This window comes from Rhinoraja longicauda, chromosome 4, assembly GCF_053455715.1.
Source record: "Rhinoraja longicauda isolate Sanriku21f chromosome 4, sRhiLon1.1, whole genome shotgun sequence".
Taxonomy (NCBI): domain Eukaryota; kingdom Metazoa; phylum Chordata; class Chondrichthyes; order Rajiformes; family Arhynchobatidae; genus Rhinoraja; species Rhinoraja longicauda.
Genome location: NC_135956.1, coordinates 62,985,916 through 63,004,750, shown reverse-complemented (window position 1 = coordinate 63,004,750; position 18,835 = coordinate 62,985,916). Strand labels below are relative to the sequence as shown.

General features: G+C 39.5%; 1 protein-coding gene and 1 non-coding gene across 26 annotated transcripts in view; both read right to left on the bottom strand.

Moving 5' to 3' along the window:
• The window catches only part of rims2a (regulating synaptic membrane exocytosis 2a), a 711,765-nt gene that overhangs the window by 605,980 nt on the left and 86,950 nt on the right, over positions 1-18,835 (bottom strand). The gene's annotated exons all lie outside the window — the stretch shown is intronic.
• On the bottom strand, positions 11,721-11,827 carry LOC144593250 (U6 spliceosomal RNA). The gene has a single exon (XR_013547227.1). It is a non-coding gene; the product is annotated as a U6 spliceosomal RNA (small nuclear RNA).

The following is an 18,835-nucleotide window of genomic DNA, read 5'->3' as shown; positions in this document are numbered from 1 at the left end:
AAAACAAAACATCTTGGAGAGTAAGAGTGGGGCTGGGGGAGGAGAGAATGGGGGGTGTGGGGACGGGCCCAACGGGCCCTCCCCAACGGGCACACTTGGAGAGTAAGGGTGGGGCTGGGGGAGGAGAGAATGGGGGGTGTGGGGACGGGCCCAACGGGCCCTCTTTTCTAGTTTTTATCCATAAAACTTGTATCTTTATTGATGCCACAGTTAAAACTGGTATAAGGATGGTACAATGGAATAATATGATGTAAACTATTTTGATGTTGAGTAAATCCAAATTTCAATGAAACTAAGCATTGTTTAGCAACAAACAGAGCTACAGGTGGTAAATTTAGATTGGATCACACATAACATATGCACTTTTTGTGAAGAAGGAGTTCAAAGCATACTCTCTTGAAATGTTTTTGATTTTACATTCAAAATCACCAGAGGGAAACCATTTGGATTGTATATGAACACTATTTTGTGGAAACACTACTTCTGACCAATCCTTTACGTTTGATTCCCCTGGGAATATGGACCAAGTGAACTCACATGCACACTCATTCTGGTTCACTTAAACTTTTTTTATTTGTGATATAATTATTTTTCATCTTATGAAATCATGTTTGTTTTTTGGATGTACTTTGCAGGTTGACTGGAACATAATCTTCATGAAAATTCCTTGAATAATTTATTCTATCTTCAGTTCATCTTCAGTTAGTAGGGGCTAACTTCCTCTCTCATCCAAGGAAGCAACTCCCCTCAGTATTCATTTTACAGAAATTCAGAGACACAATCTTCTCCTTTTTCTGGTTCTTGAAGGCATCTTCTCTCTCTCCTCACATGACAGGGATCTGGTTTACTTCTGCCCTTCACATACTGCACTCATTTCTCAACCTCTGAGCCACAACATTATTCTGTTTGGCAGAGTCAATCTCACCAATGCTGCTGGGAGTGTTTCATGAAGACACATTTGTTCCTGAAGCCGATTCTCAGAGACACATTGCAGACAGGAGAAGTTGAATATGAAATCAGGAATTCTTGGTAACAACAAGCAACACTGTCATTTCCCAACATGATGTGTAAGAAACAAAACCAACGTGGTGCTGACACTGTCCAAAAACTAATTTGACAGCCCAAGATTATTTCAGCCCAAGCAACTATTGAACCCAAATGCCCATTCTTTCACTGGCATCCCTCTGCTTGGCTTCAGAAACTGCATTATGAGTCTACCAGCACAAATACAGTAAACCCTCAGTATAATGGTCCATGTGGGGGGAATGGTGTCCAATATTGCCGATTGTCCGCTATAATTGTGTAAGGCATTATCTTGTATAAGCAGTCGAAACAAACAACTGCAGTGGGTGGTTAATACACAAAAGGACACAAAGTGCTTTTTGGACAACATGGATAGGTGATGTTTCGGGTTGAGACCCTTCATCAGACTCTCAGTCCGGAACTGGTCCTGGAATCCAGCTGAGTTGACAGCCCCAGCATGCTGGTGGCTGGGGGTGATGCAAGGATTGGCGGAATCAACGACCGTGGCCCACGTACAGCAACAGTGTAGGTAAGGGGCAGCGGTGGTTGATTCCGCCAATCATCACATCACCCCTAGCCACCAGTAGCGGTGGCAGTGGCAGCATCAGGCGGGCTCTTTAGCAACTGAGGAAACCATGTGGGCTGGCGGTGGTATGAATAGCCAGGGCTATAAGGGTGGGAAGACAGTGCAAGCCGGGGATGGTGTAGCCAGCCAGGGCTGTATGCAGCGGGAAGGCGGTGCGAGACTGGGGTGGCGTGGCTGCCGTTGGTATGACCGATACCCGTTATAAAGAGGTCTGTTAAAAGAAGGGTTTACTGTAGTTCCATATCAATTATCCCTGTGTTATGATGTTCTACTTAACAACTCCTAAACTTGGTAGTTGTAAATATTATTTCTTTATCTTTGTAAGAAGGACATTTTACTGATTGCATATGTCAGTATCAATGTCATTGTTTCAAATTCCTTCATAAATTTGTTCACTTCATCGCTGTAAAATTAACTTGACTGCATGTCAGTTTTTTTTTTGCAAATCTGCTTGTTCATGAATTCCATCCATAGAATTACATTGAATTTTAAAAAAGAAACTGGCCAAAAAATGTTAATCATAGAGTCATACAGAATATAACATGGAAACTCGTCATTCGGCCTAACTCATCAATACTGAATAAATTGCTTATCTGAGCTAGTCCCTCTTGTTTGTGTTTGACCCATATCTCTCCAAACCTTTTCTATCAATGTACCTATCCAAACATCTTTTAAACTTTATAATTGTGCCTGCTTCCACCACTTTCTCTGGCAGCATGTTACACATACCCACCTCTCTTTGTGTGAAAAAGTTGCCCTTCTAAAGGTCCCCTTTAAATCTTTCCCTTCTCACCTTATGCCCTCTAGTTTAAGATTTCCCTATTCGGGGCAAAAATACAGTGATTATTCACCTTATCAATGCCTCTCATGATCTTATATATCTTTGGAAGGTCACCCTCGGCCTTCAATACTCCAGAGAAAAAAAGAGTCCCAGTCTATTCAGTCTCCTTTAACTCAATCCCTCCAATCCTGGTAACATTCTTATGACATTTTGCTGCATCCACTCCAGCTTAATTACATCTTTCCTATTGGCAGGTGAAAGAACTCCACACTATACTCTGTGTGCTCTCATCAACGTCTTATACAGTTGTAACATAACGTCCCAACTATTATACTCAATGCCTTGACCAATAAAAGCAAGCATGCTGAACACTATGTCTGTCTATTTCTGTTGCCACATACAGGGAATGATGTACATGTGCCCCTGTGTCTCTCTGTTCTACAATAATCCACAGGGCCCTCCCATTTACCTTGTTAATTTAATTTACAGAAATACAACAATTTGCACAAAAATTCCATCTGCCAATCCGTGGCATAGTTTCACAGTTGATCTGGATCCTCTGGTAACCTTAGGGAACATTCTCCACTAAACCACCAGTTTTTATGTCATTCGCGAACATACCAACCGTACTAAATGTACGTCCTCATCCAAGTCTCTAATACTGACTCTAATGGACAACAGGGGATCCTGCAGCAATCCCTTCATCATATCACTGGTCATAGGCCTCCAATCTGAAAAACAATTTTCCACTACCAGCCTCTGAATCCTACCATTAGGCCCATTTTATATCATTCATGTGATCTAACTTTCCAGACCAGCCTACCTTGCAGGATCTTACGAAAGGCCTTGCACAAGTCCATGTACTGAAGCAACATCTACCTAGCTGCATTTATAAATCCTCTTGGTCACATCTTCAACAAAACTCGATCCACATTGTGATCTACATTTGTGATCCACAGTTTTGAATTCGGAACACCCAATAAAAATCCATTAATCCAACACGATCAGGATTCTAATCATTCCGTAATATATGATTTTCAAGACTACTGGATGTTATTCTAATTACTACACCAAAATACTTCCTAAATTACTTTTTTTAAACACGTTACAAAACATAGTAGTATAACAAAATGTCAGGGTGATTCTGGCAAGGTTCAAGGTAACCTGGGAACCAGGGCCCTGCTGAATTGAAAGGCAACACAGGAACTGAGGCTCCTGTGAATTTAAAGGGAGCACAGGAATCAGTACGAATGATCCTGATGCAAAACTATTGGATTTCTGAACAATTCTATATAGGCATGAAAACCTGTTTCTACTTACATTTGTAAATCTGATTTCATAAAGCTTTTTCTGCCTCATTCAGACTTGGCCTTTTCAAGGAGTAGTTGGCCTCCTTATTACACCTAACAAAAAGCACAATCTCACAATAACTACCATACTTGAGGATAAAACTCTTTTAATAAAGATTCAACATACATGTTCATTGAGCTTTTTCATTGATGTCACAAGAATAATCTTAGAATTTATGGATTTTAAGGCTGATTTATTTACCAAGCTTTGAAAAAAAAATTCAAATGTCGAGCTGTTTCTTGAGAAACATTATATTAAAATGCATTTTTACATAAATGGCTCACTTTGGAAAATCAAAATTATTTCTTATAAATAGTAAGATCACTAGGTGCAAATGCTACTGTGTTTTTGAACAGAACATTACTTATTATTCTTCTGGAATAAGCAATGCAATCAATTAAAAAAGGTAGATATTGTCAATGCAAATATTTCAAGTGTTTATTTGACATATGTATCAGATATGAATTGGAACAATGTAAAAATGAACAATGCTTTACAGGCATATTAGATGCAACAAAAACAAACGATAAATGTACAATAAATGATCAGTTATTCTAAATAAATGAGACCATAATTGTGCAAAAACCAAAGTACACAGAGTGACCATTGTTGTTCATAGTCCGTAGCGGTTCAGTGCCATGGTAGGATTATGTTAGGGTTATGTTGGGCAGTTCAAGAGCCTAACGGTTGATTGGAAGAGGCTATCCTTGAACCTGGAGGTAATGGTTCTCAGGCTCCTGGAACTTTGTCCCAATAGTAGCAATGAGCAGAGAGCATGGCTAGGCTGGTGTTGGTCGTTCATAATATAAGCTGCCATTGTGAGACATTGCTTATTCTAGATCGCTTTTTTTAGTGAGGAAGTCAGTATTTGTGATGGATCACATTGTCCCAGGCATGTGAGTGAGTTTTAAAAAAAAGAGGAAAAGAGCCGAGCGCTTGCGTGAGGCGAACAGCGGGGGTCAATAAATAAGAACATTTTTGAAAATTTACACACAAAATTACCAGTTTCAAGCCTCTTTTTGTGCATTTCAAAGTAAAAACGGACATTACAAAATAATGTGAATATATCACAGTGTACTACTAACATTTTTATTATTTTTATTAATTTAGTTATATAATCTTGCACTTAAATTTAATATTTACTCATTACAGTTCCACCACTGATTTTCTGGCACTCTTGGTTTCAGAGCTTTGCTGGTTTATCCAGCCGGCCAAGGAAGTCGGCTATGGGGATAAATGTGCTGGCTCCAGCTGGGCTGGAGTTCCAGAGCCCCGGCCGCAAGTTGCAAATTCAACCCACCGATCCGCAGTGGATGTCCCATTGAGGTCAAGATTGGCTGCCTTGCCCAGCCTAGGTGCCACATGTTCGGGGAGACTTCCAGGGCGAGGGGATTTCAAGTGGGCTCTCGTAATTTTTTCCAGATTCCAATGATTAGCGGCTCTTTCTCGCGGAACCTCGAGCGACCTCTAGCGGAACCCTAGTGTTCCGGGGAACCCCGGTTGAGAAACGCTGCTGTACATCGTTTATTTTCTTTTTGGCAAAGTGAAAAACGCAGGAATCATGCAAAAAGCACAGAAAATAGATTTTTATCCGGAAATTCGCGGAAATGCTGAAAATTCACCTGCCTGGTGTCCACCACTTTCCTCTGCCTCCTTTGTTCTTCATTTGGTACACTACCTTAATAGCACATATTGACTGTTCCCAATGCCATCAAAGACTATAGACTTCACTGAATAGATTACAAACTCAATAACAGATCATTTAACAGCGATTCGTTTAAATCCCAACAGACCATAAAAAGGAATAATCTATGCCAAAATGGATGCAGGTGTCTCCTGCATTTCAGCTATTTGAGTAATGGAAATTAGTACTTACAGAATTCACAAATCACCACACAAGCTTGAAATTTTGAATAAAACTTACTCAGAGAATTTATGTGATAACAAGTTCATAAAAAGGGCCATGAAATGAGTTTGTCGAGTCAGATTAAAGAAAATCCAGTTTTTTTTTAAAATGAAAGGATAACCAGGGAGAAGACAGGAACTTTCAATGATAAAGGAGGGAATTTGTGCTTGGAGATCAAGGATGTATATGTGGTACTAAACAGAAGTCAAATCAGTGTGGAGTAATATGCAAGAGCAGTTAGAGATTAAGAAAGAGCTTAAACTCTTGAAGAGCATTAAGGTGAATAAAAGTAGATGGGTAAGTTTGCAGAAGACACTAAGATTGCTGGAGTTGCGGACTGTGAGGAAGGTTGCCAAAATATACAGCAGGATATAGATCAGCTACAGAAATGGGTGGATAACTGGCAGACTGAGCAAGTGTGAAAGTGTGATGTGTTGCCATTTTTGGAGGATATATGTAAGGCGAAGAAAAGGGGAGACCCTTAACAGCATTGATGTACAGAGGGACATTCGGGCCCAAAATCATGGCTTCCTGAATGTAGTAACATCAGTAGATAGAGTAGTAAAGAAGGCATATGGGATGGTGTTTTAATTAGTCAGGGCATTGAGCACAAGCTTCAGGAATTCATGATGCAGTTTAAAATCATAACACTTTGGTTATATTGCATTTAGAGCATTGCATCCAACTCTGGCCATCTCATTACAAGATGAATGTAAAAGCTTTGCACAAGGTAATGAGGTTTACCAGAATAATGCCAAGATTAGAGGATATTAGCTATAAAAAGAGATTGGACCGTCTTGGATTGTTTTATCTAGAACACAGAATAGAAGTATATAAAATTATGAGAAGGATGGAACGTGTAGACAGTCAGAACCTCCGGATGGAAATATCAATGACGAGAGGGCATAGCTTTAAAGTGAGAGGGGCAAAGTTTAAAGATAATGTGCTGGGTAAGTTGTATTGCACAGAGGATGGTGGGTGCCTGGAACACGCTGCTAAGAGTGGTGGAGGCAGATGTGATTGTGACATTTAAGAGACTATCAGATAGACATTGGATATGCAAGGAACGGAGGGATATGGATTATACGTAGACAGATGAGATTAGTTTATTTTGCCATTGTGTTTGGCACTGACAATGTGGGCCAAAGGGCCTGTTCCTGTGCTGCACTTTTCTATGTTCTATGTTCTAAACATTTTTTTTCATCCCACGTTTTTGGATAGCTGTGCAGATGCTGTGCCTTCTCCCCACGAAAAACCAAGTCTGTTTTAGTTTAGTTTAGTTTAGTTTTAGTTGAAGGTGGCACAGTGGCACAGCAATAGAGTTGCTGCCTTACAGGGCCAGAGACCTGGGTTCGATCCTGACAACGGGTGCTATCTGTATGGAGTTTGTACGTTCATAGAAACATAGAAACATAGAAAATAGGTGCAGGAGGAGGCCATTCGGCCCTTCAAGCTAGCACCGCCATTCATGGTGATCATGGCTGATCATCCACAATCTGTAACCTGTGCCCAACTTCTCCCCATATCCCTTGGTTCCAATAGCCCCCAGAGCTCTATCTAACTCTCTCCTAAATTCATCCAGTGATTTGGCCTCCACTGCCCTCTGTGGCAGAGAATTTCACAAATCTCTGAGTGAAAAAGTTCCTTTTCACCTCAGTTTTAAATGGCCTCCCCTTTATTCTAAGACTGTGGCCCCTGGTTCTGGACTCCCCCAACATTGGAAACATTTTTCCTGCATCTAGCTTGTGCAGTATAATTTTATATGTCTCTATAAGATCCCCTCTCATCCTTCTAAACTCCAGTGAATACAAGCCTAGTCTTTTCAATCTTTCCTCGTATGACAGTCCCGCCATCCCAGGAAACATGGGTTTTCTCTGGGTGCTCTGATTTGTTCCCATACTCCAAAGACGTACAGGTTTGTAGGTTAATTGGCTTGGTAAAATAGAAAATTGTCCCTAATTTGTGTAGGATAGTGTTAGTGTGCGGGATCGCTGATCAGTGTTGACTCGGCGGGCCAATTGCCCTGTTTCCACGCTGTATCTCTAAACTAAACTGCCTGTTTTCTAGGAATACGATCTGCCCAACCCCCATCCATGCATAATATAACTAATTGTACCAGCTGACATAAATTGCATTCATTGCAGATTATTGGCAAGAACCTGGCTCAGAAATCTGTTCAACAACCTCCAAAAATATACATTTTTTGTGCAATTGTAAACTGGCTCAATCTAAAGGAGAGCAAATGACACATGTTTTTTTAATGTTTTCACTGCCAGGATGTTCAACCCTTGATATTTCAACAGACTTGCATTTCCCCTTGCAACTTTCTTTCAAAGTTCCCCTAATTAGATCAACAATAGCATAAAGCCCAAGATTTATCTGCAGTGGGACCCATTGGTCCAAACTATAATAATTCTCATTTATCTACAGAACAGCAGGGCTTTATTAATTCCACTCCCTTTTATATTGTGCTACTTAAAGGACCAACACCCAGAATGTATTTTTTAGCTTCATCAAAATATGTGATCTGTAAAGTGCTCTGAATGCTTTACTGAAGGAGTTCACGGTCATGGTCACTCCTAAATTCTGAGTCTGATGATCATTCCATGCTCACACCAGCTCATAGTTTGCTGCCTACTGTTACATGAGGGAGGTCACCCAAACTTCACACTCAACAGAAAATAGACTTCCTCTAGTTTGGCAGACAGAGCATTTATCAATGTTGCAGACATCCACAAAGCACAAGCATTCAGAGGCTTTATGTAGCATTGCTTCTTATGCCAACCTTATGTCGTATTTCTTTTTTATACAGACCTTCCTGGCAACGTCCTGCCCAGTGGCCCAATACCCAATGTTTCTGTTGTCTCATTAAATTAAAAATTAAAATTAAAAACTGTAGCACTTTTAATAACAGTAAAAGGCAGTAAAAGGTTTTTTCTATCACAATTCCTTTCACTTTTTTATGTGATAAAGAAGAGAAACACTTTGAAACAATCAGACTTTTAATTTATTTAATTAGTTTATTTAATTTTCATGGTGAGAAATTATCATATACGTTCATAAGCCCAAGCACTCTTTCATCATCCTTCAACTTTCCTAATCCTACCCTCAAGAGGAATAAACCTTGAAAAAGTAAAATTATAAAAATGCCCTCAACCTCAGATTATTACTCGTCCTTAATGACATAAATGTTTTGTGTTTATATTTTGTTTACTGCTTTCACAGAATTGTGAAATTACATATGGCAGAATGAGGCCAGTGCAGTTCATTGAACCTGTGTGGAAGAGCTGTCCAATTAATCTTGCTCCTATTTTTGATTTTTCAAAGGAAACTGGCATTGTTTAGAGACCACGGTGTCGCAGGGTAGAATTGCTGCCTTACAGCGCTTGCAGCGCCAGGGATCTGGGTTCGATCCCGACTACGGGTGCTGTCTGTATGTAGTTTGAACGTTCTCCCCGTGACCGCTTGGGTTTTCTCCAAGATCTTCAGTTTCCTCCCATACTGCAAAGACGTACAGGTATGTAGGTTAATTGGCTTGGTGTATGTGTAAATTGTCCCTAGTGTGTGTAGGATAGTGTTAATGTGCGGGGATCGCTGGTCGGCGTGGACTCGATGGGCTGAAGGACCTGTGTCCTCGCTGTATCTCTAAACTAAACACTAAACCAGTATTTAATGACCATCCTACAAGTCCCTGAACAAACAAAATCTCAGATTCAACCACTACTGAAATATTTTTGATTTAGAACTAGGCTTTACTGGATAAAAACTAGAGATTCCATCTCTGAAGGGCATGAATGAATAAGGTTTGTTTTAATTCAGTTACTGTTACTAATTATTAGCATTTTGATTTCAGATGTTTTTTCAGAAATAATTATGATTAACATTACTGATGTCAACCATTTTTTCCTGAATTTTAAAAAAATTTAATAAACTGAACTTAAACTCCCAGTTACTTTGCAATAATTCAAACTAATTTCCCAGATCAGTCATCCTCGACTCTGGATAAAATGCAGTATCCTAAATGAAATGCTACCATATACCATTTTCGTGCACAGAAATTGGTATTGGTATTAGTTTATTGTTGTCAAATGTACAGTGAAAAACTTCATTTTGCGTGTTATCCAAAGAAATCATGCCATAAATGAGTACATCAGGTCGTGCAAAGAGAGTGCACAATATGGTGTTATAGCTCCAGAGAAAGTGCAGGTAACAGGAGAGAAGAAGTTGTTCTTGAATCTGGTGGTATGTGCTTTCAACCTTTTGTATCTTCTGCCCTAAGGTAGAAGGAACAAGAGGGAATGACAAGTGTACGAAAGGTCTTTGATTATGTTGGCTGCTTTCCCGAGGCAGCATGAAGTACAGATGGAGTCAATGGTGAGGAAGTTGGTTTGCATGATGGATTGGGCTGCATTCACAACTATCTGCAAATTTCATGCGGTCTTGAGCAGAGCAGTTGCCACCCTAAGCTATAATGCAGCCCATTAAGATGCCTACTATGGTGCATCTGCAGAAATTGGTAAGAATCAATGGAGATATGCTGAATTGCAAATATAAGTTAGAAAATTGTAAGATATTTGATGGATGTATTTCATTGACCTCCAGACCAAATCTGGCTTTCACTTGGGCTCACCTGCCCTCCTAATTACAATTCAGATCAGGACAGCGCAAAGAGAATCTCACACAGCGGCAATGAGTCTCTCAAACAAGTCGGTTTATTCAGGGGTCGTTACTGTATATAACATTTTTAAGTGAGAGCTCAAAAAGTATCTACTGTCCTAAAAACGTTCCACTATTTCATAGCATTCACTTTACAATAGTTACATAAGATTCAATATTTCACATTAAATCATCAGCATCGTGTTCTCCTGAACTGGAGATTGTGATCAGTAGTTATGGATTTTAACAGAACTTGCCAGCAACAGTTCCCCCATCCTTCTTCAAGGATTCATGGTCAGTTTATTGTCACGCGTACCAATTAAGGTACAGTGAAATTCGAATTACCATACAGCCATACTAATAAAAAAGCAACAAGACATACAACTACATAACAATTAACTTAAACATCCACCACAGCGGATTCCCCACGTTCCTCACTGTGATGGAAGACAATAAGGTCCAATCTCCTTCCTCTTTATTCTTCCATGGTCATAGCAGTCGAACCATCCGCAGTCGGGGCAATTGAAGCTTCCGCAGCTGGTGGTCAAAGCACCCACGTCGGGGCGATCGAAACTCCCACATCCGGGCGATCGAAAATCCCGTGTCGGGGCGGTCGAAACTCCTGCGACTTGGAGTCCCCAATGTCGGTCTCTAACCAGATACCGCAGGCTTCGCGATGTTAAAGTCTCACAAACACCCACGGTTTGAGCTCCGAGGTCAATCCCTGGCAAAGGGATTGCGAACTCTGTGATGATAAGTCCGCAGGCTCGCATGATGGAGCTCCCGGTCGATCTCCAGCAAAGGCCGCCAACTCCATGATGTTAGGCCGCAATGCGGACGAAGATACGATACGGAAAAAAACGCATCTCTGTCAAGGTAAGAGATTAGAAAAAGTTTCCCCCAACTCCCCCCCCACCCCATCCACCACATAAAACAAGCTAAAGAACACTAAAAAACATACATTTAACACATACAACAGACACAAAGGAAAGGACAGACTGACTGTTGGTGAGGCAGCCATTGCTGGCGCCTCCCGGTGGTTCTTCTTATAGACAATGTTCATTATCATATCCTGTTTTTCTGTGCATAGTCCTACATTCCATCTCCCATTCATAGATATCTTGGCTGTAGTTAATTCTGCCTTGCAGTCATAATACTTTTACATTCTATTCACTACACTAATCCTTTCTTGTGTGACCTGTAAGTTGCCTTTACTAAGTTAGCCTAATTTCCCATCATTTTTTTCCTGTAAGTTCACCATATTACAGACTTTCCCCAATTTCTTATGACACCTGGAGATTCATTCTACTGCATTCTTCTAGCCACTGAGTCCTATTAAAATTGAAATGCACTTTATGAGAATTATTGCAGGATCACACCCACATTTTTATTTTATTTTTTATTTTTTTTTGTATTTAAAAAATATGGAACGCTTCACGAATTTGCGTGTCATCCTTGCGCAGGGGCCATGCTAATCTTCTCTGTATCGTTCCAATTTTAGTATATGTGCTGCCGAAGCAAGCACCGGATCACACCCACATTTAACAGGTGGAAAGCCAGGGGCATTACAAATCTGGCTCCCATGAAGCTGAACTTTTGGAACGTGAATGTATAATCAGTGGATACAGAAGAAAGGTTTGCAACACATACTTTTCAAGAAGATTCAAGTGAGCTGTTCAGGCTGCTCTGCATAGAAAACTGTAAAATGGTTCGAGAGGAAACTGTTAGGTCCTCCAATTTTAATTTTCTGAAAGTTGAGTTAGGGCTTTTATTTTCACGTGGGTTCCATCAAATAAGTTGCATTGGCAGATTCCATAGCACATTAATAGAGTTAAGTGATTTAACCATCCAAGACCGCTATAAGCTATGATACCTGGCGACAAGCCAGCTGTCGCCGAGAAATTTCTATCTGGAATTTGTTTCCGCGATTCTTCACGATCATGCCCGCCGACACCCCAGCGAACATTCGGCGACAGCCTAGTCGCTGGCAGTCGCCTTAAAATCACCTAAGTGGGACAGGCTCTTTAATCTCTCTGCCTCTCGAGCTCTCTCACCTCCTTCAACTTAATTTTGGTCACAATCGGGTAACATAAAGGCACAGCTGATGGAGCTGCTGCTTCACAGTGTCAGAGACCTGGGTTTGAGCCTGACCCAATTGGCCTCTGCAAATTGCCCCAAGTGTGCAGTCAGCGGATAAGAAAGTGAGATAACATAGAACTTGTGTGAATGGTGATCAATGGTCAGCATGGACTCTGTGGGCCAAAGGGTCTGTTTCCATGCTGTGAACTAAACTAGACTTGTACTGATGACTCTTCCAAGGGTTTGCTATCAATTTTTTTGTTTGATTGTACAATTAAAATCATTGCATTGGAGTGCTTATGAAGTCAAGTTATTTCCATTGAAAGAAAATCGCTATTTGGAAAATTTAGCCAATTTACAATAATGCAAAAACCCCCCATAAATATTCAGTTTTGCACGCCCATCAACCTCACAAAAAGCTTACCTTTTTTCCCTGACCACAGATTAAATCATGATACATATCTGTTCAAAATAAACTACGTGTAGCATTAGTACAGCAAGGCTAAGCATAACATTTTACTGTATGCAGATATCCTAACGTACATCTCCAATATCTTTACCAAAATTCCAACTATTAGTTGCAACAAAAAAAAACTCAGCTTATTCTAATCAAAGTAAACAGAACACAAATAGAACAGATCAGCTCTTCAACAGTATGCTGTGAATGAATATATACTAATTCTCCTTCAAGTGATTAATGACTGGCTTCAATTATAAGGAGAGGTCAATGTGGATTGTGGTGTGAATAATTTTGACAAAAAAATAGTTCGGGCCATAATTTTCTTTAGTTTTTAAATGATAGTTTTTAAAAACATACTCATATGAAAGTTGCAGAGTAGAATTGCCACTTGACTGATTGGCAGATCCCCCCCCCCCACCTCTCTCCCCCCACAAGGGTCAATTTAGGTATCTTTATGATTGATTCCAGAAAGAGAGCAGCTTGCTGTTGGCCAAAGGCTCGGAGGATAATCATTTGACCTACATGATATGTCCAAAATCTGGTGTGGATTATAACTGTGATTTGCCATATCTGGGGAAAGTGTATTTATAACCAAACTAATGCCTAAACTTTTGCGAATTTCTAGAATTGTGAGGTTAATCACACTTATCTATCAAACCAGTAGAGAAAAGTTTGTGGGTAACAGAGAAAAGTCAACATGAAAGTAGTTTAATTTATCTTGCTGCAGAGCTAGACCTCATAAACTACCCAGAATCTGATTTTCACAATGGTCTTTATTTCCATTTGTGACATGCATCATTTCAAAATCATGACAAAAATTTCAGAGACTTGTCTGACAGGTTTGGTTTGATTAAACCCTTGTGAACCGTTTCAGAGTATGTTTCTATTCAATTGTTCAACTTCTACCTATACTGTTTATCTGTATAAATAACACAGTATGAAAAATCACCTTTGAATTGGTTAGTGTATTATGAGAAGTACCGACATTAGTTAATATTTCTCTTTACAATTTAAGTAATATGAGAGGTGGTCCTTAAATTAACTGTTGACAGATTTAAAATCCACAATACGGTTATTTATCCAATGGTTCCCTGCAGAGCTGATTCAGTAACTCCATATCACACCCAAAATGGACCACAAGCAATATGGGATAAGGATGGCAGCTGCTAATCCAGGACTGCCTGACCTACACGCTGTTAGAATGCCGCTCTGTACTGAAATGGTGGATCATTGAATGCACAATATGCTAATTGTTTGTGGTTAGGGCCCAAGCAAACTCCCCTTATATAAAGAAATATTTTGAAAAATATATAAGGAGCAAGACTTAAATAGAACAAACATGATTCACCAAAAACACATTCTCCAAGACAGTGAAGCAAAAAAACAAAACAATCTGTTGAAGGATATTATCGGATCAAGCTGCATCTGTGAAGGTGATCGTCCTTGGCCTCCACAGATGCAGCATTTGCAGTCTCTTATGTTTCCATGAAAGTAAACTAACTTCAGTGGAGATATTGTGTAGGAAAATAACTGCAGATGCTGGTACAAATCAAAGGTATCATAAAATGCTGGAGTAACTCAGCGGGTCAGGCAGCATCTCAGGAGAGAAGGAATGGGTGATGTTTTGGGTCGAGACCCTTCGAAGAGTCTTGACCCGAAATGTCACCCATTCCTTCTCTCCTGAGGTGCTGCCTGACCCGCTGAGTTACTCCAGCATTTTGTGATACCTTTAGTGGTGATATTGATACCCAGGTTGACAATGGTGTTAAAACAACAGAAAAAGGAACATCGAGGCTAATATCACAAACAGCAATTCCTGGAATTATGCCAGTCTTTACTACGCCACATTTATTGTGAATTGCACACAACCATTCGATAAGTGATCCATGCTGGATAAGCTAATTTTATTTGTAACATTACTCACTTTATTGTCAGGATAGCTGTGGTAGGGAGTGAGAAATATCAGCTGGTGAACAATGCTGGAAGGAGTCTGCATGTGGATATTGTGTGAGGACATGACTTAGCTTCCTGTGAGAATTTATACAGTTTAGCGGTTTGCTGATAATTAAGATCTAAACTGCTTTTATTTATCACAGCTGAGGAGTCAGCTGTCAACATTTGCTAAGGAAAATAAAGTGTATGGAGGCAAATGAAAGAAAGGTGCCAGAGATTATGGGGAGAAGGCAGGAGAATGGGGTTAAGAAGGAGCGATAGGTCAGCCATGATTGAATGGCAGTGTGGATTTGATGGGCCGAATGGCCTAATTCTGCTCCTATCTCTTATGATCTCATGATCTTATGAAAGTGAAAGAAACGTTTTTTTATTATTACATCTTTTTAGAATCAGGTAGGCACAAGCAAGAAATAAACAGATATCCCAACACATTAAGACAAATTTCAGTTCTAATCTCTTCATGTAGCATTCATGATATGAAAAAGCTAAAATTCCTTGACTGAAAAACAGAAACAATCATCCGATGGCCACGTGGAGCACAAGTGAATTGCCAACAGAATTCCTAAATTTTTCATAAGCGAATACTAATTTAGATAATTGTCTTTCATCTCATACAATTTCAAACAATGACAAGAAAGCTTCCTGTTCTCCTGTTGCCGGCTGTGCTTAATATAGAACCCATTCATGCTTTTTTTGGATTATCCTCTGTCTCTCAAATGACTTCAACTTTTATCTGCTGTAAGTACATAAGCACAATAGGAACTCTCGGCGAGATTAGGTTGCAAGGATTGCACAAAAGACATCCTCATAAATGTGTGATAGAGTCTAAAAATATTCCCAGTTCACGGATTTAAATGGGTCTTCACCAAGATTTAAAATGCAAATAAGTCAAGATATTTTTCTAAAAATAAAACAGACTTAATTTTATTGGCTTTTCCCTCATTATTATTATTTCTACATGCATGTGCTTTTATCTCTCAATGTAGCCCCAGCTAAGAAGAAACCCAATGCCGTGCCACATTTTATGAGCACAAAGCTTGTCAATGAATATTATTGTTCAAAACTAATGTCTTACAGCAGAAAGAATTGAGATCTTCTGAACAGAGCACTTTTCAAGTAACTTTATCTCATAAATTAATTGGATATATCCAGTAATAGAGTGATGGTAGATTTCCACGTTATTTACTTTTCATTTGTTCACTTGAAATATTGTGCCTTTCTAATCTAAGCCTGAATTTCTAAATTACCTGGCTGGATGGTAATGTAGTTTCTTAAAAGTAAAATACAGAGGAACATCCAGCTTGAGAAGCAATTGTTAACATTTTTTGCGATCATCTAATCTGGTCTTTTAAAACAAATTTCAATGGCCAAGCTTTAAGACATAATCTCTCATTTTTCCCTTTCCAGTATAGTCTTTTATTTGATCAGGGACCCTATGAAGAACCTTGGGATATTTTAGAGCATATAAATAAATGTTTCGTTTAGTTTATTATTGTCATGTGTACCAAAGTACAGTGAAAACACTTTTGTTGTGTGGTATCCAATCAGTGAAAAGATTATAAATGATTACAATCAAGACGTCCACAATGTGCAGATATAGATAATGGGTATAACGTTTGGTGCAAGATAAAGTCCAATAAAGTTCAATTAAAGATAGTTCAAAAGTCTCCAACATGGTAGATGGGAAGTCAGGACAGCTCTCCAGCTGGTGAGAGCATGGTTCAACTGCCCAACAACAGCTGGGAAGAAGCTGTCCCCGAATCTGGAAGTATCCATTTTCAAACCTCTGTATCTCTTGCCTGATGGGAGACGGGAGAAAAGGGAATGACCAGGGTGAGACTGGTCCTTGATTATGCTGGTGGCCTTGCTGAGGTACGTCCACAACTCTGCATTTTCTTGCAATCTTGGATGGTGCTGTTCTCAAAACATGCTGTAATGCATCCTGATATAATGCTATCTACGGCGCATCTGTAGAAGTTGGTGAGGGTTGTAAGGACATGCCGAACCTTCTAAGGAAGTAGAGGCATTTGTGTGCTTTTTTGGCCATTGCTTTGATGTGGCTGGCACAGGACAAATTGCTACTGATACCTATTCTCTATTCTCACTTTCTTATTTATAACAGCAAATTTGGAAAAAAATTATGACCATTAAAGATTACACATTCATATAGGATGTGTATTTACATTGCAATTGTGTATTGAATTCTATTCGTTAAAGAAATTCTTTAATATAATGATCTGAAATGAAATGATTAAAGAAAGGAAAGTCTCTTTACTGGAAAGGTCAAAGCACATCCATGTCAATGGCACTGTCATTTGTAAAGCCAGGGCTACCTGAAGTGAGAGAAATCAATATTCATACCACTGGGCTGTAAGGTGCCCAAGCGAAATATGAGATGCTGTTCCACCAACTTGCGTTTAGCCTCACTCTGACAATGGAGGAGACTGAGGACAGAAAGGTCTGTGAAGGAATGGGAAGGAGAATTAAAATGTCCAGGCGGGCTGAGCGAAGATGTTCCACGAAACGATCATCGTTTCGGTTTCACAGGCGATCGTTTCACAGAAAACCAAACGTAGATTGGACGATCGTTTTGCGGAAACCAAACATAGACTGGCCGATCTTTACGTGGAATACCTATGCTCAGCCCACCTGAACCTACCTGATCTCCTGGTTGCCAGATGCTTTAATTCTCCTTCCCATTCCTACACAGAAATTTCTGTCCTAGGTCTCCTCCATTATCAGAGTGAGGCTAAATGCAAATAGGAGGACAGCATCTCATATTTTGCTTGGGTAGCTTTGAGGTTGCCTGGGCGACTCATGCAAGGAAATGCCTGGATGAATCTTCTGAGTAACCGCTTTTCATTCATGAAAAGAAATATGGTTTCAGCAGAGTTTGCTGAAATAAACTGGATTGTCCAAATGCCCTTAGGTAACTTCCTTTCAGAATAAACAGTTGATTGTGCATTTGATAATAGTATTATCCAATTTGATTGGATAACATGCAAAACAAAGCCTTTCACTGTACCTCAGTACACATGATAAACACAAGCCTAAACCTAAAATGAGTGCCAAGAACTCAAATATGGAGAATAAATTTTCAAACCACTTTCTGGAATCTGCACTACCACATTGCACTTTTTGGTTTGAAGTTTATACTAATATTTTTAAGTATAATGTTAAATGTCTTTCCCTGTGAGCTGCAAAAGTAAACATCTGTGTTCCCATAGTGACACTTTTTATGGATGAATCAATCTCTGATGTCTTAACTCCAGTGGGAAAATATCTCGGTTACATCATGCTTTTTAAAAGATTAGTACTGTTTTTTGAAGTGTGTAAAATGCTATAAAATTCTTAATTTGTCAGAAAGGCCATGAATCAAGCTACGAGCAGGTTCCCAATCATTGTTTATTATCTCTAAAAGAACATTAATACCTTAACGCACCACGTGACAATATGTGTGCTCCCATGTGCTATTGCTATTTGATCAATAATGTCTGAAGAGGTCTGAAAAAGACTGTCCTGAAAGCGACTCCAACCGAACATCAGTTATTTCAAATTACCACAATACAGTATCATTGTCTGAAACAATCATGCTTACAAACTCCAATAAAAAATGATTTATTTTTACTGGTAAAAAATGACTTTAAATCTAACATAAACTACTTGAATTATTTCGGAATCAGCATAAGACTAAACAACTTCATACTACGAAAGATACCAATGTGACAGCCAATTTGCAAACATTCAGTTGTTGATTTATGTGTTCTCTGTGAATTCCGAACAGTTAACAAAGTCCAATTGTTGAATGCGCACACAAATGGATAAGATATTTGGATCCTAAACAAGGAATTCCCATTATCTGTCAGCTCCCCACAGATCGACTGGATGGAGCTACCTGTAGACATTGTTGCAGCCCACAGAGGATGACGTATTGCATAAACGAGACCTTAAAGCAACAATAATTGTTCACAATATAGAAATAAGGAACTGCAGATGCCGGTTTACAAAACAAGACACAAAGTGCTGAAGTAACTGTGGATC